This window comes from Equus przewalskii, chromosome 21 (genome assembly GCF_037783145.1).
Source record: "Equus przewalskii isolate Varuska chromosome 21, EquPr2, whole genome shotgun sequence".
In the NCBI taxonomy this organism is placed as follows: Eukaryota; Metazoa; Chordata; class Mammalia; order Perissodactyla; family Equidae; genus Equus; species Equus przewalskii.
In genome coordinates, this window is record NC_091851.1 from 31410002 (window position 1) to 31435259 (window position 25258).

General features: G+C 41.1%; 1 long non-coding RNA gene across 1 annotated transcript in view; it reads left to right on the forward strand.

The window, feature by feature from the left end:
• Window positions 1–8088: 8088 nt before the first annotated feature.
• Window positions 8089–25258, forward strand: part of LOC139078235 (uncharacterized) — a 77855-nt gene continuing 60685 nt past the window's right edge. Inside the window, exon 1 of the long non-coding RNA XR_011531109.1 lies at window positions 8089–8190. This is a non-coding gene — a long non-coding RNA (uncharacterized lncRNA). The remainder of the gene's footprint in view (window positions 8191–25258) is intronic.

Sequence of the window (25258 nt, forward strand, 5' to 3'; positions counted from 1 at the left end):
GCCTCGTACGTAAGTTTCCCTGCTTATTAAACCTGCAACCTACCAATCTGGAGTGGCCTGCCTCTTTCTTTGGTCTCTCTCTGCCCTCCATTACAGGGGCCAGTTTCAGATTTCACCCAGGAAGTTCCCCAGTTTGTGAACCAATGGTCAGATTGAGGGCTGTTGGGGACATTGAGTCGCTGGGTTGGGCTGTGGTTTATGAACGACAGTGACTGTGGGAAGCACTGGGTGCTGGTGGGAAGTGTGTGTTAAAAATGCAGGTTCAGGGCTGGCCCCGTGGCCGAGTGGTTAAGTTCGCGCGCTCTGCTGCAGGCGGCCCAGTGTTTCGTCGGTTCGAATCCTGGGCGCGGACATGGCACTGCTCGTCAGACCACGCTGAGGCAGCGTCCCACATGCCACAACTAGAGGAACCCACAACGAAGAGTACACAACTATGTACCGGGGGGCTTTGGGGAGAAAAAGGAAAAAAAATAAAATCTTTAAAAAAAAAAATAATAAAAAATAAAAAAAATAAAAATGCAGGTTCAGTTCTCCAACTTGGGAGAGTCTAACTTGGTATGCATGGGGGTGGCCTGGAAATCTGCATTTCTGAGAAGTCTTCTCCCTGCCCTGCAGGTGATTCTGATGACCTCTCTTTAAGGTCATTTGTCCAGAGCTCTTTATTTGGAGCAGAGGCCAGCAAACGTTCTCTGTAAAGAAACAAAAGTAAAGATTTTAGGTTTTGGGGGCCATGTGGTCTCTGTCACAACTGCTCAACTTTGTTGTTGTAGCGTGAGAGCAGCCACAGACAATGTGTAAACAATGAGCGTGGCTGGCCTCCGACAAGACCTTATTACAAAATCAGGTCACAGGCTGGCTTGGCCCATGGGTCATAATTTGCCAACGCTTGTCTAGAGGGAAGAACATGGGCTTCAGAATTCAACTCAAGTTTGCATCCTAGCTTGGCTGCTGATCAGTTGTGTGATTTCGAGGTGAGTCGCTGTTTCTCTAATCCTCATTTTCCAAATCTGGATAATGCAGATAATAATTTCCATCTCTCACAGGATAAATTTTTGAGGATGAATAGCGTATACATAATTCCTCACACACTGAGGGGCTTAATCCATGCCAGATTTCCCTATCCCCCCACCTCTTCCTCCATGCATAGAAGCCCATGGCTGGATTGCTTTCTGGTTGACTCATCAAGTGAACAAGGCCGAATTTATAAACTTAGACCCACGTGACTTCCATAACTCTGCTGGGCTCCAGGGCAACCAAGAAGTTCCACCGGTCCAGGCCATCAGCTCAGCTCTAGAGTGAATGGCAGGGAGAGAAACTACAGGTGAGAAGGGCCCAGCTTGGATGCCTAGCTCTGAGTCACACACGGTTCTACGACAGTTTCAACTGCTCAGTTTGGCTCTGAGCTGCCCAGACAAGTGGGAAGGCATGTCAGTGATGTGATTCACAGGGGCAATATAGGAAACACAAACCAGCTGCTTAGGAGACTTATGCTGCTTGTCCTGATAATCAAAACGCAGAGAGAGTTCTATAGGCTTTCATTGTGGACAAGGTTCTTAGGCCTAGCATCAGAGCAAACACAATATTGGGTTTCATGAGCCTTTTTCTTTTTTTTTTTAAAGATTTTATTTTTTCCTTTTTCTCCCCAAAGCCCCCCGGTACATAGTTGTATATTCTTTGTTGTGGGTTCTTCTAGTTGTGGTATGTGGGACGCTGCCTCAGCGTGGTTCGACGAGCAGTGTCATGTCCGCGCCCAGGATTCGAACCAACGAAACACTGGGCCGCCTGCAGCGGAGCGCGCGAACTTAACCGCTCGGCCACGGGGCCAGCCCCTCATGAGCCTTTTTATTAAGGCCCACAGGATAGGGAAGTGGCTGAATGCTAAAGTGCATTCAATAAAAGCAGTTTGATCAAGGCCAGAACAAAGTGGTCCTTCCGTTCTCTGATGGGGTGGCCTAAATCCAGGACAGCACTTAGAATACCTGGAGGAACGATGGGAGCTGTAGCCTTCAGACATCCCTCCGCAAATATTGAGCTCTTGAAAAGGATTGAGTGGCAGCGAATTGGAGATCAATTATCCAGGAAGCAGCTGTTCTCTGAGTCTCATTAAGGACAGAGCTGTGTGCTTTTGACTGTCCACTGGGCTGGGCCAGCACTGATGACCTCCAATGAATGTTGAGGATCTTATCAAGGATCCATACCTGAATACAAGACCAGCACCCCACCTCCCTAATGAGGTAAGCCTAGTGTACAACTATGAGCAGAATCAAGGGTCTTACACCCCTCTTAAAATATTATCCTAGATAATTTAAAAATGGGGCTTATTAAATGTCCAGTTCAAACATAAAAGATTTCAAAACATCTAACTTTAAGCAAAATCGCTTTCAAGGGAATCTTCCAAGATAAGTTGGTTTCAAACTCTGTAAATGAGTTGAGTTGTATCAGTTAGCTTTTACTATGAAACAAACCATGTTAGGGTGTCAACTAAATACTTTAGTGTCTAAAATTAGCAACTATTTACTTAGTTCACAATTTCCAGGTATGCGGCACTCAGATGGGCATTTCTTCTGGTCTCTGCTGGGCTCAGTCATGTGTCTGTAGTTGATTGCCAGGTTGGCTGTGAGCTGGCTGGTCTCGAATGGCTTCGGTTGGGATGGTTTGTCTTGTTTTGCCTTCCCTCTCATTCTCCTGCAGGCTAACCTAGGCTTGTTCACATGGTATCTGGGTAGGGTTCCAAGAAAGGAACTGTGAGGGCTTACCATGGCTTGCAATTGGCGCAACATCACTTCTGCCACCTTCTTTTATTTTACTTTTTAAACTAAAATGTTTATTTTGAGATAATTGTAGATTCACGTGCAGCTGCAAGAAATAATACAGAGAGATCCTGTCTACCCTTTACCCGGTTTCCTCCTATGGTTTCGTGGTTTCACATCTTACATTCAAGTCTTTAATCCATTTTGAGTTAATTTTTGTGTATAGTGTAAGATAATTATCTGCTTTCATTTTTTTGCTTGTGGCTGTCCAGTTTTCCCAATACCATTTATTGAAGGGACTTTCCTTTCTCCATTGTATGTTCTTGGCTCCCTTGTCAAAAATTAGCTATCCATTGATGTGTGGGTTTATTCCTGGGCTCTCAATTCTGTTCCATTGATCTGTGTGTCTGTTTTTGTGCCACTACCATGCTGGTTTGCTTACTATAACTTATTGTAGTATATTTTGAAATCAGGGAATGTGATACCTCCAGCTATGTTCTTTTTTTCTCTCAGAATTCCTTTGGCTATTCAGGGTCTTCTGTTGTTCTATATAAATTTTAGGATTCTTTGTTCTATTTCTGTGAAAAATGTCATTGGAACTTTGATAGGGATTGCACTGAATCTGTAGATTGCTTTAGGAAGTATGGACATTTTAACTATGTTAAGTCTTTCAATCCAAGTGCTCAGAATATCTTTCCATTTCTTTGTGTTGTCTTCAATTTCTTTCAACAATGTTTTATAGTTTTCAGGGCACAGATCTTTCACTTCTTTGGTTAAGTTTATTCCTAGGTATTTTATTCTTTTTGTTGCAATTTTAAATGGGATTGTATTCTTAATTTCTCTTTCTGCTACTTTTTGTTAGTGTATAGAAATGCAACTGATTTTTGTATCCTGCAACTTTACTTTATTCATTTATTATTTACAGAAGTTTTTTGGTGGATTCTTTAGGGTTTTCTGTATATAAAATCATGTCATCTGCCAATAGTGACAGTTTCACTCCTTCCTTTCCAATTTGGATCCTTTTTATTTCTTTTTCTTGCCTGATTGCTCTGGCTAGGACTTCCAATACTATGTTAAATAAGAGTGGTGAATGTGGGACATTCACCTGTCTGGAGTGAGGGAACCATCCCTGTCTGGTTCCTGTTCTTAGAGGGATAGCTTTCAGTTTTTCTCTATTGAGAGTGATATTAGCTGTGGGTTTGTCATATTTGGCCTTTATTATGTTGAGGTACTTTGCTTCTACACCCTTTTTATTCAAAGTTTTTATCATAAATGGATGCTGTATCTTGTCAAATGCATTCTCTGCATCTATTGAGATGATCATGTGATTTTTATTCTTCATTTCATTAATGTGATGTATCACATTGATTGATTTGTGAATATCAAACCATCCCTGCATTCCTGGAATAAATCCCACTTTATCATGGCATATGATCCTTTTAATGTATTGTTGTAATTGATTTGCTAGTATTTTGTTGAGGATTTTTGCATTGATGTTCATCAGTGATATTGTCCTGTATTTTTCTTTATTCGTGTTGTCTTTTTCTGATGTTGGTATCAGGATAATATTGGCTTCATAGAATGAGTTAGGAATCTTCCCCTCTTGTTCAATTATTGGATGAGTGAGAAGGACAGGTATTAAGTCTTCTTTGAATGTTTGGTGGAATTCACCAGGGGAGTAATCTGGTCCTGGACTTTTATTTTTTGGGAGGTTTTTAGTTACTGTTTTGATCTCCTTTTTGGTGATTGGTCTATTTAAATTCTCTATTTCTTCTTGATTCATTTTTGGAAGGTTGTATGATTCTAAGAATTTATCCATTTCTTCCAGATTATCCAATTTGTTGGCATATAGCTTTTTGTAGTATTCTCTTATAATCTTTTGTATTTCCGAGGTGTCCATTGTAATTTCTCCTAAACTTTCTGGTTTTATTTATTTGAATCTTCTCTCTTTTTTTCTTGGTGAGTCTAGCTAAAAGTTTGTCAATTTCGTTTATCTTTTCAAAGAACCAGCTCTTAGTTTCATTGATTTTTATCTATTTTTTTAAAGTCTCTATTTCACTTATTTTGCTCTGATCTTTATTATTTCCTACCTTCTGCTAATTTTGGGCTTTGTTTATTCTTCTTTTTCCAATTCCTTTAGGTGTACTGTTAGATTGTTTATTTGAGATTTTTTTCTTGTTTGTTGAGATAGGTCTGTATTGCTATAAACTTCCCTCTTAGAACAGCTTTTGCTGTATCCCATAAATTTTGGCATGTCATATTTTCATATTGATTTGTCTCCACTGTTTTTTCATTTCTCCTTTAATTTCTTCATTGACCCAGTCGTTGTTCAGTAGCGTTTTGTTTAATCTTCACATATTTGTGGCTTTTCTGATCTTCTTCCTGTAGTTGATTTCTAGTTTCATACCATTGTGGTCAGAAAAGATGGTTGGTATTATTTCAATGGTGTTAAATTTATTGAGACTTGTTTTGTGGTGTAATATGTGATCTATCCTAGAGAATGTTCCATCTGTATTTGAAAAGAATGCGTATTCTGCAGTTTTTGGATGGAATGTTCTGTAGATATCTACTAAATCCTTCTGGTCTAACGTGTCATTTAAGGCCAATGTTTCCATATTGATTTTCTGTTTGGATGATCTATCCATTGGTTTAAGTGGAGTGTTAAAATCCCCTACTATTATTGTGTTATTGTCTATTTCTCCTTTTATGTCTGTTAACAATTGCTTGATATATTTAAGTGCTCCTGTGTTGAGTGCACAGATATTTACAAGTGTTATATCCTCTTCTTGGATTGTTCCCTGTATCATTACGTAGTGCCCTTCTTTGTCTCTTGTTACAGTTTTTGTTTTAAAGTCTATTTTGTCTCATATAAGTATTGCTATCTCAGCTTTGTTTTCATTGGCATTTGCAAGAAGTATCTTTTTCCATGCCTTCACTTTCAGTTTGTGAATGTCTGTAGGGCTGAAGTGTGTCTCTTATATGCAGCATATACATGAGTGTTTTTTTAAATTCAATCAGCAACCCTATGCCTTTTGTTTGGAGTGTTTAGTCCACTGATTTTAAAGTAGCTATTGATAAGTATGTGCTTATTGCCACTTTGTTACTTTTGTTTGGGGTGTTTTAGTCGTTCTTCTCTGTTCCTTTCTTCTTCTCTTCCCTTGTGGTTTGATGGCTTTCTTTAGTATTATTTTTGGGTTCCTTTCTCTTAATTTTTCGTGTATTTATTGTGTATTCTCTTAATTTATGTGCATTTATATATGAACTATGAGGTTCATATATAACAACCTATGGATATAGCAATCTATATTAAGCTGATGGTCTCTTGAGCTTGACCTCTTGCTTAAAAGCTCTACTCCTTTTACTCCCCTCCTCCCACATTTTATGTTTTTGATATCATATCTAACCTCTTTTTTTTGTTTGTGTGTATCTGTTACCCTCTTATCATGGAAATAGATAATATTAGTACTTTTGTCTTTTGACCTTCATATTATCTTCATAGGTGGTTGACCTGCTACCTTAACTGTATATTTGCATTTACCAGTGATTTTATTGCTTTTTTTTGGGATAATTTTCTTATTCCTATTTGTGGTCTTCTCATTCCAAATTAAAGAAATCCCTATATCATTTCTTGTCTTGCTGGTTTCTTGGTGATAAACTCCTTTAGTCTGGGAAAATCTTTATCTCTTCTTCCATTCTGAATTCTGACTTTCCCTGGTAGAGTATTCCTGGCTGTAGGTTTTTTCCTTTTAGCACTTTAAATATGTTGTGCCACTCCTTCTAGCCTGTAATGTTTCTGCTGAGAAGTCAGCTGGTAGCCTTATGGGGTTTCCTCTGTATGTAACTTTTTGCCTTTCTCTTGCAGCTTTTAGGATTCTCTCTTTATCTTTAATTCTTGACATTTTAATTATAATGTGTCTTGGTGTGGTCCTCTTTGACTGTATCTTGTTTGGTGCTCTCTGTGTTTCCTGTACCTGGATGTCTGTTTCCTTCCTTAGGTTAGGAGAGTTTTCAGTTATTATTTCTTCAAAAAGATTCTCTGCTTCTTTGTCTCATTCTTCTCCTTCTGGGACACCTATAATACAAATGTTAGTGTATTTGCTGTTGTCTCAGAGGTCCCTTAGACTGTCCTCAATCTTTTTAACTCTTTTTAAAAATCTGTTCAGCTTGGGTGATTTCCTCTAGTCTTTCATCCAGCTCACTGATCCCTTCTTCTCTATCATCTCTGCTATTGAGTCCCTCTAGTGAATTTTCCATTTCCAGTATTGTATTCTTCACTTCTGATTGGTTCTTTTTTATATTTTCCAATTCTTTCTTGTAGTTCTGAGTTCATCTGTTCTTCTCCCAATATCAGTGAGCATCTTTGTGAATTTTTGTTTGAATTCTTTGTCAGGTAGATTGTTTATTTCTGTTTTTTTTTTCTTTCAGTTCTTTTCCCAGGGTTTTATCCTGTTCCCTTGCTTGGAACATATTCCCTTGCCTCCTCATTTTGCCTCTTTCTCTGTGCCTATATCTATGTATTAGGTAGCTCAGGTATGTCCCCTGATCTTGGAGAGATGGCTTTATCTAAGAGATGCCTCATAAGGCTCAGCAGCGTGCTTCCCTCTCATCACCAGTTCCAAATATTCCAGGAGTGACCCCTGTTTGGGCTAAGTGTGTCCTTCTGTTGTGGCAGGGTTGTTCTTGCTGCAGGTGCCCAGGGAGGCTAGGCTGTCCCCCTGCCTGGCTTGTTGTAATGTTCAGCTGTGTGTGGCTGCTATGGACCCTTCAGTCAGTTTATCAGGTGTGGGGAGCCCCAGCACAGTTGGCTGCAAGGTCTAATAGCACATACCTGTTGCAATTTTTCTGTTAAGTGAGTAGGCCCCCAGCATGGCTGGTTGTCAGGGTCAGGGGCTTATAATTGCTGTAGACCCCCAGCCTGAAAGGCTCTTGTCAGCTCTTTCAGGATTGCAGCTGAGTGGGGCCAGCCACAGGCATGGGAGCACCCAATTGTTTCCAGCTTTGGAAGATGGGGCCAATCCTCTATGTGGTTGTTTGGTAAGTACAAGTCTCCTGCAAGTGACAAGCCCCATTTCCCACAGTGCCACACACACCATCAACACAGACCTGCCCTGTGTGTGTGCCCTGATCCACAGAGTGGACCCACTTGCCTGGCTGCAGAAGTTCTAGGCACTCTGCCTATGTGGGCCCACAAGTTGCCCAAGGGCTTGCTGTTGGGTGGGGCCAGTCCCTAGGGCAGGCTGCCTGTCCTGGCTGAGCTGGATTACATCAGTGCTCTAGTGGGTGGAGCAGACCCTGGGCTAACAGGCCAGGGGAAGAACTCCAATGGCATATGCCAGCGTCTGTCAGCATGCCTGTACTAGGTCACAATAATGGCTGCCACCAATGTCTCAGCCCCTGGAGAGGTCTCACCTCTCATTGACAGGCATCCAGAGCCTATCAGGTGAGTCTCTTTTCACCACAGGACTATGCACCTTTCTTTCTGGTGATTTTTGGTTGTTTTCTGAAATGGGTGAATTTGTGCATGGGCCCTTTAAGAGCTGGCTTTTTCCCCCTTATGTCTGATAGCTTTTCTAAGGGTATCCCCCATTGTTGTTAGTAGCCAGCAAAGCCAGATATTATGACCCTTGTCTTGGTTGTGCTGAGTCAAAAAACTGCTTATAGAGGCAATGCTCCCCTTCTCAGAACCCTGGCTCCTCCAGGGAAGGCTGCATACCTGAAGGTTGCTCCCTGCTGGCCATGAAGCTCTGCAAATCATGAAGGTGGTGTTTTTTCTCTCCAGAAGGCAATTTCTGCCTCTTCCACCTCAGTCAGCACTCCCTCGTTGCAGGGGTTCTTTTTATCTAGTTTTAAGTTTGTTCTCTCTCAGGGATAATTATTCCAAGAGTAGTTGTAACTTTGTTGTGTTTGTGGGAGGAGGTGAGTTCAGAGTCTACCTATGCTGCCATCTTGACACCATCTCCCAGGTATTATTTCTTCAAGTACTTTTCCAGCTCTGCTCTTTCTCCTCTCTTTCCTTGACTCAAATAACACAATGTTAGATCTTTTGTTATAGTCCCAAAAGTCTCTGAGGCTGTATTATTTTTTTTCTACTTTATCTCTCTATTGTCCAGATTGGGTATTTTCTATTTTTGTATTTTTCCATCCACTAATTCTTTTTTTTAACCCTTCTATTCTGCTGTTGAGCCCATCTATCGACTTTTTAAAATCTCAGTGATTGTGTTTTTCAGTTCTAAAATATCCATTTGGTTCCTATTTCTATCTTTTATTTTTTGTTGAGACTTTCTATTTTTTAATTTGTTTCAAGTACGTTTGTAATTGCTCACTGAAACATTTTTTATAATGGTTGCTTTAAAATTCTTGTCAGATAATTTTAATACCTCTGTAATTTCATTGTTGGCATGTATTTATTTTTTTTTTCATTCAGTTTGAGTGTATCCTGGGTTTTGGTATGATGAGTTATTTTCTGTTGAAACCAGGATAATCTGGGTATTGTGAGACTCTAGATCTTATTCAACTCTCTGTTATAGCTGGCTGTCTCTGACACCACTCCATCAGGGGGAGGGTGATGCTGTCTTATTAATAGCAGGTGGGGGTAGACATCTAGGGTTCTAACTTACGCTTCCTTGACACCTGAGTTCTTTTTCCACATTCTTTTGATCAATGTCAGTAACAAGGCAAACCCAGCATCAAAGAGTGTAAGAATGGACTCTACCTCTTGATGGTAGAGCTTCAAAGTCAGCTTGAAAAAGAACATAGACACAGGGAGGGAAATAATTGTGGTCACTTTATTTCATGATTATGGCTATTAGTAGACAATATTGGGAAGCAGCTACCAAAAGAATGGCTTTGGTTTGGAATAGTTTATCCTAAGTTATTTCTTCTGTGAGTGATTTCATAGCACGGACGGGTGTATAATAGGGACTCTTTTTGGTGTCAAAAAAGTTTCGTTTTGATAACAAAACCATGTTATCAATTTATAAGAGAAGTTTTATCTTTTTGCCCTCTGTAGGTGGTAGATACATGCCTATCTTACCCAAAGGCAGATCTGAATTACTGAAGTACAAGTTAAGGAGGGAGATGGTTAGAACATGTCCTGTTTTGTTCCTCACTAAGAATTGTAGTCTTACATGTCAAGACTCTTTCTATTGACGCTGGCTCTCTTATCGGTACTAGAGGCTGATTCTACATGAGCGTAAATAACCAGGGAAAAACACTGACCTTATGTAGTTCTTGACCAATTTCTATCTACAGAAGAAAGGGCAGTGAAAGCTGCAAACAATCATATGTTGTATTACCAGATTCCCGTACAAGATGTAAAAGAGTGTAACAATAGTTGAATGAATGGGCTCAGTGATTATATGTCATATAGAATATTGGCCTATAAAGATGAAAGGGGCCCATACCTTCAAGGATGATAAAAAAGTAAAGTGGATTGGTAAGAGTTAAGAGTTTTCTAATCAGAGAAGTCTCAAATGGTCCTGGAAGCAAGAGAGATTCCAAAGTATATTTCAGAGTTTGAGCTTTTAAATGAATTTTATTTTGTAAAGTAATGTCATGGGGAGACAGGCAGGAAGAAGACCTGGGTCAAAAGTTCAAGGCACTTAACTTTGTTTTTAAAGGAAAGCATGAATCACTGTTTTGGCATTTTCGTCTCCTTGCATTGAAATCCCATCTTGAGTCATTGGGACCCAGGCTCCTCATACTCTCTCCTAAAAAACTCCATGATCTTATCCTTTTCTGCTCTCCAAATATACCTCTCATCTCTTCGTTATACACATGCCCCTCCAGGAATGTTTTCTTATGCCTTGTAATGTTTCCCCTCCTATTTTTCTCCTTTGCTAAACCCTATTCACTTTTAAGATTCAGTTCGTGAGTGAGACCCTGATAGAGACTTACTGATCCACCATGTAGAATTAATCCATTTGTTCTTTGTGTCCACCCATCTTGATTTTCCACCATTGCTCCTGTAACAGATTATACTCTTTTTCCATTTCATTGCCTGTGTCCCCTTTTATAAAGTGATCATCTCTAGGGCAGGGATGTGGTCTTCACATTCTTAATGCTGTAATGGCCACATGTTTATTGATTAGCCAAGGATCTCTTGGACTTGGTATGGTTTCATCTGTGGCAGATCTGGACCCTCCACTACACAGCATCCTGGAACTGTTCACTGTGGTGCCCCATCCCATCCTGGGCTTCACAACCAGCCTTCCTTCTGCCCCAATCTATGTACCAAGAAGGGGCAAGTGCTTTTTAACTTGTTGCAAAGCATATATTCTTAATTAATTTTCAGATCAATTCCTAGAAGTGGAATTAGTGGTTCAAAATATATGATGAATTTTACAGCTTTTGAAATGTGTCGTCAAATTGCCCTTCAGAAAATTTATTCAGTCCTTCCATTTCCTTGAACACTTGCTATCACTCAATATTATCATTAAAGAAGGCTTTTCCAGTTTATTAGGCAAAACAATGTTCTCTTATTATTTCTTTACTATACTCATATAGGTTTAATCCATGCTACTATTTTTATGCCCTAAATTTCCATTCATAGGACTTCCCAGAGGATTAGCAGATATTTATGTAAATACCTTCTTCCCTCCTCCTGATTTTTTCTGGACATCTCAGAGTTCTGAGGGGCAGCTATGAAGATTGGGCTTCACATTAGGTTCAGCCTGTGTGTGCAGTTCTGTTTCAATCCTCTACTCAATCCTGAGTTGTCATACGGTGTTGAGGGGGATCTCTTACTTCTGTGTTCATGGTTTTCTGGACACAAGTACTGGGAATTCCTTCGTGTTCTATGATTGTCATGCACCGAGTCTGCTCTGGGCTGAGCTCTCTTGTCTTGTTTGGTATTAGGGGGAGATTAGAAGTGGCCTCAACAGGTGGTGAACAGAGCAATAACTTGGAAAACAAGCAAGATCAATATCTCATCCTGCACAGCCAGCCAACCTTTTCAAAGCTTCATCTGTATTGATTTCTGTGAGCGACACTTCCCTTTCTTGGGTAATCAGTCCCTTTGCTCAGCAGGTGAACAAGAGAGCAGTACTTATTCGTGCTCTTGTAGGAGCAAGAATGGCTGCTTAACTCTGAGCTGTTGGAGGGGAGGGAGGGAGGCCCAGAGTGGCCTCTGTTGGATTAAATTCTCTGTGCAATGGTTTGGGTGACATAGGTATTTGTCTGTCATCCTTGTTCTAGATTGAAGGCACGTAAGTCCAGGATGGGCAGAGAGATGTGGCTTAGCAGCAACATGATGAGGAAAAGGTTAGTAAGTTCAATGGAAGAGAATAAACTTTATTACATGCCCACTGTATCTTCCAGTGAGATAAGCATTGTGACTTTCATTCTGCAGATGATGAGAGTGTGGTTCAGAGAAGACAAGTTACTTACTCCAGATCACACCACTGGTGGTGTCAAAATTTGAACCCAGATCCGGAGGACACCAAAGTTACTACACAACCCTGTATCCTATACCCTTCATCTGAGGACACAAAATCTGATATCACATGGTCAAAAAAATACCTGGATGAAACGCTTTAGTCTGGGGCATTGACAACAAACTAGAGATGTATAAGTTTAGGAAAAGGGGGTATGTCATCAAGTATCCAAAGGAGTGGGCTATGAAAGAGAAGATAGAGTTATTTTCATTGCTTCAAAAGGCAAAAGTAGGATGAGAGAGTGGAATTTCCTGGAAGGCAGATAATTCCTCCATAGAATAAAGCATGTTCTAAGGAGGTATAATTTTAAACAAAGTAATGGGTTGCCCTGAGAGCTTCCCCAACACAGAGGCATGTTTTTGCATAATTCTGTACATTTGAGTATGCTGTTCCTTTATTCTGCAGTGCCTAGTGAACTCCTACTCATCCTTCAAGACTCAGTGCAAATGCCATGCACCCATCTATCCATCCATCCATCCATCCATCCATCCACCCATCCACCTATCTATCCAAGAGTATCCATTGAATTCTAACTATGTGCCAGCAAATGTGTTTGGAACTGGGGAAATATAATGAAGAAGATAGACACAGTCCCTGGCCTCATGTAGCTTATGTTGTGGAGTGAATTTCCTCTCTGTGGCTTTGTGTGACATGTGACTACTCGAGAGCTCTCAGTTGAGCCTCCTCTGTGTCCCCACTTCCAACTGCCTGAGGCATTCTCTGGCAGTCTGAACCCACTCTGCTGGCAAGGCTCAGAAGGGCAGAAGAGCCAGAGAACTAACACTCTCTGGAAGCAACCTTCACCAAGTGCCTACTGGCAGTTGGTATATTGAATACTCAGGATATCTCATCCCTCAGGTGGGATGACTCTAAGGTGTGTGCTCTACACTGACTCACTCAGACGTCCCCAGTATGATTAAGATCCAGTTGCTCACAGTGATAACTGGTTGATAATACATCCCATGTTGGCTGTCTTCTTTCCCCTATATCACTTTCCCTCTTCTCTATTTGAGTTTCCTGAGATCCCCTCCCAAATAAACTCCTTGCCCTTGAATTCTCTCATTGTCTACTGCTGGGAAAATAGAAACTAAGACACTATAGATGGGTAATAGTGGTTAGGAGGAAAAGGGTCACATTAGAATAAACATCTTTATGGTCTAAGGCCTATAAGGCATGTATATGGTACAATATTTTGTAGAGGTGATGCTGTAGTTTATATTTAGTTTGGTTTGTAATAAAGGTGTGTGCATTGATGGTTTTCCTTTTCCCTTGATACCATAAAGAAAGATCAAGCCCATCCAAAGAGGGGAAGTGAGGCAGAGCAGGGAATCAACATTTACTTTGGTGTCTGGCTGTCCCACATAGAATGCGAGCTCCGTGGGATGGTGATCATATTTTCTTCACTGCTGTAATTCACGGACCTGTAAAAGACGTTGCTTCAGAACAGGCAGCAGCATTGTGAAATTGACTTGTAAATTCAAGTAGTCTCTTTGTGAGTTGCAGCTTTTCACCACCACATTTAACAGGAACAACCACTGCAATCACCACCACAAAAATTTATAGGCGACTTTTCATGGACCAGGCACTGTGGTTGGTGCTCTACATCCATTTTCTCACTTAATACTCCCAATTTCTCTGTGAGGTGCTTCTGTGCTATAGGTGTTGCTCTTGTAGCAGGTGCTGGTGATGCCCCACCCTATCGCCTGTTGGCCCACTTGAATTCCCCTGCAGTTGTGACTCCTATAGGTATAACTGCTCTCTACCTCAGGTGCCTGAGAGCTTTAGCTGGCACCATGGGAACTTGCTCTACTGCATATAGATAGAATCTGGAGGTAGAAGTAAAGACCTCGGGGGTAACCTTCAACCAGTGAGAGAATGGAGTAGGCTGATAATCTGCTCCAGCCTCTCTGACCAGTGTGAAGACTCTAGGGGCATGATTTATACCATCGCTCAGAGCTCCCCCTGTAGGACTGAGCTCTAGTGGCCCACAGCAGTAACCTACTCATTAACACATGCTTAATTGGCTCTTCTCCCTTCTCTGTTTCCCATTCTCCACTTCCTCATCTGCCATAGGGGATCACTTGCATCCAAGTCCTTATCTCAATGTTCACTTTGAGGAACCCAAGCTAAGATAACCATTGTTTTAAAATAGGAAAATTGATATTCAGAGCAGTCAAGGGACTTTATTCTGGCTTCTCACTTATGTGGTAGACCAAGATTTGAACTCATCTGTCTTATCTGAGTATGATCCTTCAGTTCTATACTGTATCCCAAAATAAAGACAGAAATTGTATTCAACCACAAAGGTAGGTTCCTTCATTCATTCACTAGCACCTACTATGTGCTGGGCTCTTCTTTAGGTACTAGAAAAAAAGAGTGAATAATGGCAGTGTTCAATTTAGAGTCTAGTAGGCGAGTGTCTTAGCTCAGACTGCTATAACAAAATATCATAGATTGAATGGCTTAAACAACCAGCATTTATTTCTCAAAGTTCTAGAGGCTGGGAAGTCTAAGACTGAGGTGCTGGCAGATTCAGTTCCTCCTGGGGCCTCTCTTCCTGGCTTGTAGGTGGCTATGTGCTCACATGGCCTTTCCTTTGTATGTGCACATACGAGAGAATGAGAGAGAGAGAGAAAGACATTGTGTCTCTTCTTCTTATAAAAGCACTAAACTCATCATGAAGGCAAGCACCACCCTCATGACCTCATCTAACCTAACCACCTCCCCAAGGCTCCACCTCCAAATACCACCACACTGGGCATCATGGCTTCAATATATGAATGTTGGGGTAAGACAAACATTCAGTCCATAACAGGGAGGTAGATTGGAAGTACTCACAGATACTATAAATAACAGAAAGAGGCTACAGAGGAGAACCCATCAGAAGTATTTCAGTTCAATAACTCAAGAGCACAGTGGAAAAGTCAATGATATGATTATTAATCACTTCTATAAGAGCGATAACTTGGTAATTATATTTTCATACATTCATTAAGCATTTAAACCTAATTTTTATACACAATGGGGTTATAACAAGGCAGTGTTAGCTGGCTCATTTTATATTCAGTTTCCAAAGATGTTAACTGACATTTAATAGTTTGGTAATTGATCTATGTCATCTTAAATTATCGGTACAACCTTCGATGGAGGAAGGGAAAGTATTTCTGGAAGTCCAGTGCACCTTCACTGTCTAATTTCTGTCACTTGCAGATAAAAATTGGGTCACTCTAAACTGTCACAGTCGAGGGAGATGTATGTACCTTCACTTTTTCATGAGATCGTATCAAAAGTCTCCCGGGGGTAGCTCACTTCCCTAGTCCTTCACCATGGCCCTTTTGGTTATCATATGGTTTTTGTAAATTTCCTCCTTTCCTGTCTCAGTTCATTATGACATGTCCCATCTCTAATCATGCCCAAAGAGCACAGACTTCACTGCATCGAAGCCCTGCATTCTGATGCCTGCCGATGCGTTGTTGATGAGTAAACCTGGGGACCAATGTATAGATTGCCAGTATCTCCTATGGCTATCGAAACAGTTGACAACTGTGCCTTCCACGTCCCTGTCTCTCAAGAGTCTTGTCTGCTTGCTCCTGGCTGGCATGCTTCTAAGGGGGGGAATACCAGGCGGCATTTTCTACTCTAAGCGTGAACCCCACATGTCTCCTTATTTGTAAAGTGGGGGTGGTAGTAGGATCTACCTTAAGGGCCGTGGTAGACACTCTTTGCGCTCTACCCATATCTCTTCGGCTCTTACCATTTCTGTGCATGTTGGCCTAACTTCATCCCAGCACCTGCATTTCTTTTCCTGGGGGCTCTCTCAGGCTGCTAAAGACTGTTCTGCTCACAAGCATGGGCGCTGGAAATGCCAAGGAGAGAAGCTTGCAGCCAGTGACTAAAGGGAGCTGTTGTATAAATAGCCCAGCTCCTTCGCTCCTTGAATGAATAACTGAAGTGCATATCCCAGAGCTCCCTGGTGGTATGGAGATCCAGTTGCCCACGATCGTAACTGCTTATGATAGCGCACCCTTTTCTGGCTTCCTTCTTTCTCTGTCTCACTTCTCCACTCCCCTACCAGTGTTTCTTGCAATCACCTTTCAAATAAGCACTTGCACTCAAATTTTTGTCTCAGATTTTGCTTCTTTGCCAAACTAAGACATTAGGTTGTCCTAAAGATTAAATAATGTATGCATGTGTAGCTCTTAGCATGGTGTGTGTACATATTAGTTGCCCAGTAAAATTTTGTTGAATAAATAAGTAGATATACCCAACTCCTTGAAATCTTATGATTTCATCTATTATTTCTTTGAGGCCCAAGTTCTCTGTTTTTATGGTTCCTGAATTCAACATCTCCACTTATCTCAATTTATAAAGAACGATTTTTATAGTTAAATAATTCAGAATCATCTTGTTACCTCTTTTCTTCTGGTAACATTAGATTATTAAAAGTTTATGATTTCCAAAAGGCAATGTCCTATGGTTTATGCGAGGGGTCTATAACAGAACATTCACACATTTAGCATAGCCTGAGCCCAAATTAACATATAGCACACACATCCCTGTAACGACAGTTACCCAGCTGCACTGAAGAAAGGGGTTTGGACTTTCTCATCAAGTCTGGGCCTTGGCTCATGTTTGCACAAGGACCCATGGACCACGTCCTGATTGCCATGACCACCACATTGCCATGGGTCTTCAAATTTGTGAGCAACAGGCTAACTCTGGATGGCAGATATGTTTTTTCAGTATATAGTGCAATAAAACAATTCCGCAAGTCTTTAAAAATTGGGATATTTCATTGAAGATCTGGGGGGCTGGCCCTGTGGCCTAGTGGTTAAGTTCAGTGTGCTCTGCTTCAGTGGCCTGGGTTCAGTTCCTGGGCGTGGACCTACACCACTTGTCAGTGGACACGCTGTGGTGGCAACTCAAAAAATAGAGGAAGATTGGCACAGATGTTAGCTCAGGGCGAATCTTCCTCAAGCAAAAAGAGGAAGATTGGCAACAGATGTTAGCTCCGGTGAATCTTTCTTGGAAAAAAAGAACAAGAAAAAGAAAATCTGGATTTATGTCTTCTCTCGAAAATATTGGAAGATCTTGTAACCCTGGGCCTGAATTTCTACATGGCAGCAATCAGCTGGTGCTAAACATCCAGTGTTCCTTCTCAATGGGGCATCTGGGCATAGCTTTTTAGTCTGCTACAGTCCCTACCACTCCCTATTCTCATCCATCCCACATCTTTTAATTACGTTATTCGTCTTTATAGTCATCTTAGTTGGTGACCATGGCTTTTCAGAGATGAAGAGAACAGAACTCTTGCTCCATTTTTTTCTCTTTTCTTTTCTCTATATTAACACTTTAGCACCCAAAGAATAAAATACAATTATGTTCTTCACAACCTAATTACAGGATTAATTCATGGTGCATTACAGGTGGTGGGACCTGGTAATGAGACAAAAATTACAGCTGTATGATGAACATTTGTCAATTTGCTCTGAACATAATGCAAAAGTCTGTTTGGGGTCTTTTGGAAATGGAGGGGCTGGGAAAAATGGCCCTCTCGTCCTGCCCACTAATAGTCCTTGTTTTACACACCTGGTTTGCAGCCGCCAATTTAATGTCTCTATTCCCTGCCTTTAATGCTCAGATGCCTCCTGTTCTCCTTGGATCCTTGGATAAATCCAGTATCAAAATCTCTTTGGATAGGCTTATTGTTAACAAAGTGTAAAAAAGGAGGAGTCTCTGAATTTATCTGTTAGAAGATCACGTGCTCCTGCTCTTTGGGTGGAAAGATGTTGTATGTAATTTTCCCTCCAAGCAGCTGCGTCCTGAATAATGCACAAAGGTTTGGTCTAGTCAGGAATGTTAAACACTTGTTTATCTGTCTCTCTATTCCCCACATCCATGGGGAATCAAGACAAGAACAAATACTCTGCTTTAGGAAATTAAATCCACTCAGATTAGTGTAAAATTCTTTAACGTCAGGTGGTCTCAATAAAACTAACTTCTCTCAATTTATCCATACTCTTTCAAACTAAACACGATCCTAAAATATACAATATTGATGATCTTTAAACATAGTAATTCTCAGCAAATGTCATTGTGTTCTGGGTGAAACTTATCAGATCCTGCACATGAATTAAGTATGCCGTGTCCCTCTCTCTTAATTTTACATTCTGTGGAGATTTGGCTCCCAAATCATGAGCACATTGTCAGATTTAGTGACCTCATTTCTCATCCACGACAGCCTTAATGACACTCAAATATATCATTCACTTTTCCCCCATTCCAAAATATACCAACATTGTATACCATCATTCACCCAATTTGAATTATAGGCTATTTTTTAAATAATTCTCATTCTGTCTAGACAAGGTTGATAATTCAACTGGAACTTATAATTCAATAATGATCAAATTTGGAGGAAAAATTAATTCCCTACTTGGTCTTTTCCTATTTTAATACTGGCCAGCTTTTTGAAATTTGTCTGTGACTTTTTTTAAAAGATAGAATAGATTTTAGACCCAATTTAACTTTCAATTTATCAGCATACTGGTCAAAGGAAATGAATGTAATTTCCAAGATCAAATTAATTCCTAATACACTAGAGTGCAGATTTAAACAGTAGGCAAATACAGCACTAATAAAAACAACAATTTTCCCTCAGCTCTATGCCAGCTCTTTAGCTTTGTGAAGGGACCACAGATGTCGCCGTTCTCTGCCTCATGCCTGGGTTATTTCTCCCAAGAAGGAGGATACGAGGCGAGGCCTTGCAGCTCTGAGCACGTCTCCCAGGAAGCTTCATTTCTTTCCCTGCTTTCTCTAGTCTCTCTTTGAACCAAACTCCTGCATCTTCATTCTCTTCCCTTTATGGGGAGCTTTTCAGTTCCTTCATACTCCTTGTGAAAACACCAAGCAATACATAACAATATACACAGCAAAAAATAAAATTCCTTTCTAACATCGCTCCTCCCACTCCTACTTTTCTCCCAGGAGGAAACCACGGTTAACAATTTTATGTGTAAATTTCCAGTCAAGACAAGTTTCCCGTCCTTCCTTATCATGTTCCATTTACATGCTGCTAATTCTTAGCAAATTGGAAAGTGATGCAGGTATAAAAGTCAAAGGATCAACTATTTGTTGTGTGGGTAACCAGTCCGCTGTTGACTTGTTTTGAGATGATATTGACCTGACTGAAATGCAGTGTGCATATTGTTTTATCCTGAGGGAGCCATGTGCCTACCGCCACCATTCCAACCTCATACACTCCTTTTGGGGCTCTCAATCATAATACTACATTCCTCTGGACATCATAAATGTGATAGAATCCAGGGTCAATCAGAGCTCTTCTATGTGACTGATCAATGAATGCTGGGAAAAGAGGATCTCTTCCTTTTGGGCCAAAGAGATACATAGGGTTGAGGTTGCTAGTGGTCATCTTTCTTATGGAGAGGAAATAACCTGCCTGAAAAGAAGGCAAAGCCCTGAGGTTTCGGTGCCAGAACAACTGTCGGGCTTTCTGAGTTGCACAAGCCAATAGGTTGCCTTTATTCTAATTGAAGACACTTTGAGTTGGTTTTCTGTCACTTGCAATTGAAATTGTCCTGATGCGTATGCTGAGTGTGTCATGTTTCTTGCTAGCATCCAATTGTAAAGTCTTTTCAAACATGTGAATGAGACTGAAGCATCTACACAGATCTGGCTTTGTATATACAGCTTCTGTATAACATGAGATAATACACCTGCAAATGCAATCAATGGTATTATGATAGCACACAGAAGAATACCTAACCCAGAGCTGTCCTAGGAAGATGCCCTAGAGATGGGGAAAAAGGGAAGCTCCCCAGAGAAAGGAAACCAGGCCACAGGTGAGAGCTAGGTTTACTTTAGTGTAGAATGTGAAGGAGAGTTTGAGGACGTAGAAGCATTTTTCATGGTTTAGAGGGCTCTGGTTTATGGAGTGGAAAGGTTTGGGTAAGATGAGAGCAATGTGGGCTTAGGGCAGGGGAAAGGAAGTACAGAGCTAACCGGGAATATAAGTGTGGGAGAAGACAGCTGAGAGGAGAGACTGACCAAGATCACCAGAAAGGTGAGATATAGAGAGAGGTAACTAGCCATAGGTTTTAAAAATATTTAATTTAGGGGAAAGGAGTGGTGGTTCACTCAGTCTGTAGGTATTAAGGGTACCTATGTGATCTTGGGAAAGTTAGGTGTTCGTGTCTAAAGTAGTAATCTATTGATCCCTTGTCCATTGATCCATCCATTGATCTATTGATCAATTGCTCCATCCGTATAGCCAGCCAGCCATTACCTAACCATCCATACACTCATCCATTATCCACACACCCCCAAACATTTATTGAGCTTCTATCATGTGCCATGGCTTGTGTTACTTGTCAAAGAGAAAGATGAAAAGATGTAGTTAAGATCTCTGGGGTCCTTCAGTCTAGGGTAGGAAAAGGATATATAGACAGATCACTGCAACACAGTTAGCTAAGTGCAATAATAAATGCTTTTGCAAAATGCCAAGAGAAGGCATGTTGGTTGTGAAGATTAAATGAGATTACGTGTGAAAAGCGCTTTGTGAGCTATTCAAATATTAGTCATTGTTATAATCTTCCTAACAACTCTGAGAGAAAGCCTTGGATTATTATCCCCTTAAATTTTTTTTGTATTATAAAAGCTAGCTAAGTACTTTACTACGTTACAAAATAGAGAAAATAAGAACTCACCCACGATTCAGCTGCTTTAACACTGACATTGTTTTATAATTTGCTAAGTTTCATTACTGTCTTTATTCTTGAAACTTTATTTTATTTTTCCACATAGCAATCATGCTGCCTATATCAAGATACAGATTTTTTCTCATTAAGTTAAATTATTTACATTTTTCCATGTGTAAACCCATTTCTTGGGTCACATCATGGGGAGGGGGTAGTTCCCATAGTAAGAGTTGACATGTCTCTGGCTCAGTCCTGGCCCAAACCCCAGCCTCCTGGTTCCTTATGAATTACCGGGCCGCTTCCTAAGAATGGCTACATGGGTCCCCTGTCTCCACCACTGTCCTCTCTGCCACTCTAGGCCTCGAGGTGTGCCTGGTACCCACATCATTTTCTTCTTTGCATTCTTGCTGACTCTGAAAAGCCTTTCTATGTCTGCTGATGAGAAGCTACCCCTCTGTCCTGAGCTCTGCCACCACAGTGAAGGGGAAGGTGACCTCTGTCCCCACCTGAGTCACATTCGTGGACCAATTCATGCCCACAGCAGATACCTGAGATTGAGCGATATCCATGCTCACCTCACTTCCTCTCCTTTTATTCTCTCTTAACTCTGATCCTCTCAGGCTTTCATTCCCAGCACCCCACCAATACAACTCTTGTCAAGGTCACCAATGACTTCCATGTTTCCAAGTCCAGTGGCCAGTTCTCAGCCATTCTCTTACTTGACTTATCAGCAAGATTTGATACAGTTGACCACATTTTCCTTCTCAGAGTGCTTTCTTCATTTAACTCCTAGGATACCACAATCCTGGTAACTCCTTCTCAGCTCCCTTTTTATATGCAAAGCACTTAGAAGAGTACCTAGCACATAGTAAATACTATAGAAGTGTGAGGCCTAATAATAATAATTATTATTATTTGATTCATTGTCAAGAGTTATGCAACCTAGGACAAATGACTTAACTTCTCTTAGTCTTATTCCTCATCTCTACTATAGGGATAACGTAGCTATTATAGCAATCAGATAAGATACAGTGTGTAACATGCCTGCAACTCAAGATGCTATTAACTATTTTTCTACTGTGGGACAATCAGGTTATATCATTTTTAAACCATTAGGCAATGCTGTGATGAACATCTTTGTGCATCACACAAAGGAATGGTTTTCACACATTCCAAATTATTTCCTCACCTTGGAATACCAGAATTGGTAATATTGAATAAAAATGTATAAATATTTTCATGGCTCTTGTTACATACACCAGATGATTTCTTATCTTCATTTTGCAGAAAGTAACTCTGAGTCTTCAGGTTGCTTGGCTAGGAAGTGTTAGAATCAAGGTTGGTGCTCAGAATGTACTATATTCTGCTACCTCTCATTCCTGTTCCCCTCTCCTCCTGTTTGGGCCATTAGACAATTCGCAAAGCCATCTGCTGCATAGCAAATTACCCCATTCATAGTTCCCGTGGGTCAGGAATCTGGGAGTGGCTTAGCTGGGGGTGGTTCTTGCTCTGAGTCTCTCAAGAGTTTGCAATCGTCTTGAAGCTGGACTGGGGCTGGAGAATCATCTTCCAGACTCACTCATGTGGTTGTTGGCAGGTAGCTTCAGTTCCTCACCCTGCAGACCCATCGATAGGCTGCCTGAGTGTCTTCACACATGACAGCTGGCTTCCCCCAGAGAAAGTGATCCCAGGGAGAGAGCGAGAGAGCCTGAGATAGAAGACATAGACTTTTATAACCTAATCTCAGAAGTGACTTCCCATCATTCCTGCTGTTTCTATTGGTCACACAGCTCAACCCTGGTAAATGTGGGAGGGTGGGGATCAAAAAGGGGCATCTTGGAGGCTGGCTACCACAAGGCTAGACTGGGGAATCATAGTTGGATCATCTTTATGTATCTCTCGCCTTTTATTCCTTAGTCACATTCTGCTTTGCTTTGTAACTGCTTTCTGACATGATCAGACAGTTAAGTACCCACTATGTGTCAGGCGCTGTGCTAGTTGCTTTCTCAGATATGTTTAACTCTCGCGAAAACCAATGCCAGGTGAATGTTGTTACTCCGTCTTGCAGAGAGGAAAGCTGAAGCACATTGAGACAAAGGAATTTGCCAAAATAAGATAACATGGTGAGTTAGAATCAGAGTTGAGATTCACACTCAGGACTATGACTGCAGAATCCTGTCCTTTTCTCTGCACCAGGAGACCTTCTTGGCAGATGCTCAGTCTCTCTTACTACCATTTTAGCTCTTGGTAGCACTAAGAGCTGACATTAAGGGAACCACTGCCAAGCTGGTCCTCTCTTGACTGGAAACCATTAAAGCCCTTTTCTGCCTGGTCAGTGAAAATGTAATGAGGAGAACAGGCTGCCCCCAATTTGCTCATGGCTGTAGTCATCTCTAGCAAGATATCCAACATCAATATGAAAGTATGATTGGGAGAACAATTCCAGCTTTTGACGTGTGCTTTATGGATCTCTGAACTCTCGTAATTCCTGTATTTTTTGGGGGTAGTTTGATTACCTGTGATTACCTGTGTTAAAGGTTGTCTGTCACAGCTTCTCAGATTCAATGAGGCATCTTAGTCATTTCAGAATCAGTCAGGGCTTCTCTGCCTGTCAGTTTTGACGGAATTTTCTTATTCTCTTCTACCAGTTTTCTAAGAATTTTCTCTTAAATTTCTGTAGCTTTCTGAAGGAGCTACAAAAGGAAGGGGTTATTATTATTATTATTATTATTATTTTATTTTGCTAATTAAAAAAAAGGCAGAGGAGTATAGTGGCCAAGAGAACACACCTTTCAGATCTGCTTCAGGGAGTATAACTGACCAAAGGCGCCAGCTGCTCCATTCTGTGTCCATCACTGTGTGTGCGTCAAGGCGGTCCTCCCCATGGGCTGCTTTTAGCCAATGACTGAGCACAGCAGGGTCTAAGGCAGGCCCATTCCTGCAAGAAATAGAACTCCTTTCATGAACAATTTTAGCTTAAGGACTCCCATGGCAGGCAGAATAATGGCCTCCCAAAGATGTCCACGTCCTCATCTCTGGAACCTGTGAATATGTTACCTTACATGGCAAAAGGGAATTAAGGTTGCAGATGGAATTAAGGTTGCTAATCAGATGACCTTGAAATGGAGAGAGTAGTGGGGATTATGCTGGTGGGCTCAGTCGAATCACACAACTCCTTAAAAGCGGAGAGCCTTTCCCAGCTATGGTCAAACAGAGAGATGCAAAGATGGAAGAAGGGTCAGAGAAACGGGACATGAAAAGGACTTGACCTGCTGCTTCTGCTGGCCTTGATGATGGAGGAAGGGACCATGAGCCAAAGGATGCAGGTGGCCTCTAGTATTTGGAAAAGGAAAGGAAAGAGTCTCCTAAAGGGCCTGCAGAAAGGCACACAGCACAGTCAACCTTGATTTTAGCCCAGTGAGACCTGTGTCAACCTTGTGACCTAACAAAATATAAGAAATTTGTGTTGGGGGCCGGCCTGGTGGCTCAGCGGTTAAGTGCACAAGTTTCACTTTGGCGGCCGGGGGTTCACTGGTTCGGATCCTGGGTATGGACATGGCACTGCTGGGCAAGCCATGCTGTGGCAGGCGTCCCACATATAAAGTAGAGGAAGATGGGCACAGATGTGAGCTCAGGGTCAGTCTTGCTCAGCAAAAAGAGGAGGATTGGCAGCTGATGTTAGCTCAGGGCTAATCTTCCTCAAAAAAAAAAAAATTTGTGTTGTTTTAAGTTGTTAGGTTTGTGGCAATTTTACAGCAGCAGAAAATGAACACAATTTCCCACCAGCTTTGTTGAGACTTTCTTAGAACTGCTCTGGTCTAAGGCTTTGCCTACCAACCCCATTTCCTTGCCTCTGTCCTTCACAGACGTCAGACCTGCTCTCCCAGCCTCCTCCAGCTCCTCCCACAGTTTCCCTCAGAAATGTTTCCCCAGTAAACCTCTTGCAAGTTTAATACCATTCCAGCATCTGCTTCCCTGAACACCTGAACTAACAGGAGTAATAAACCAACAAAATCTTAAAGTGAAGTAAGTTCTGGATCTATGCTGTCCAATATGATGACCACAAACAAACGTTGCTGTTGAAATGCAGCTGGTGTAAATGCAGAAATGAATTTTAAATTCTAATTAATTTAAATTTTAAAAAGGATACTCAATTCAGTTATTGGAAAACTTTTAACTATGATTGGAATAATTCGAGTATGTGAATCTACTCTTTCAACTGTCCATTTCATGAACTCTAAACACAGATCAAGACTTTCTGATGAAAATTTAGTATCTGGATTGAGACGTATTCTAAATGTAAAATGCACAATGGATTTTAAAGACTTAGAATGCAGAAGAATGTAAAGGTATTCAT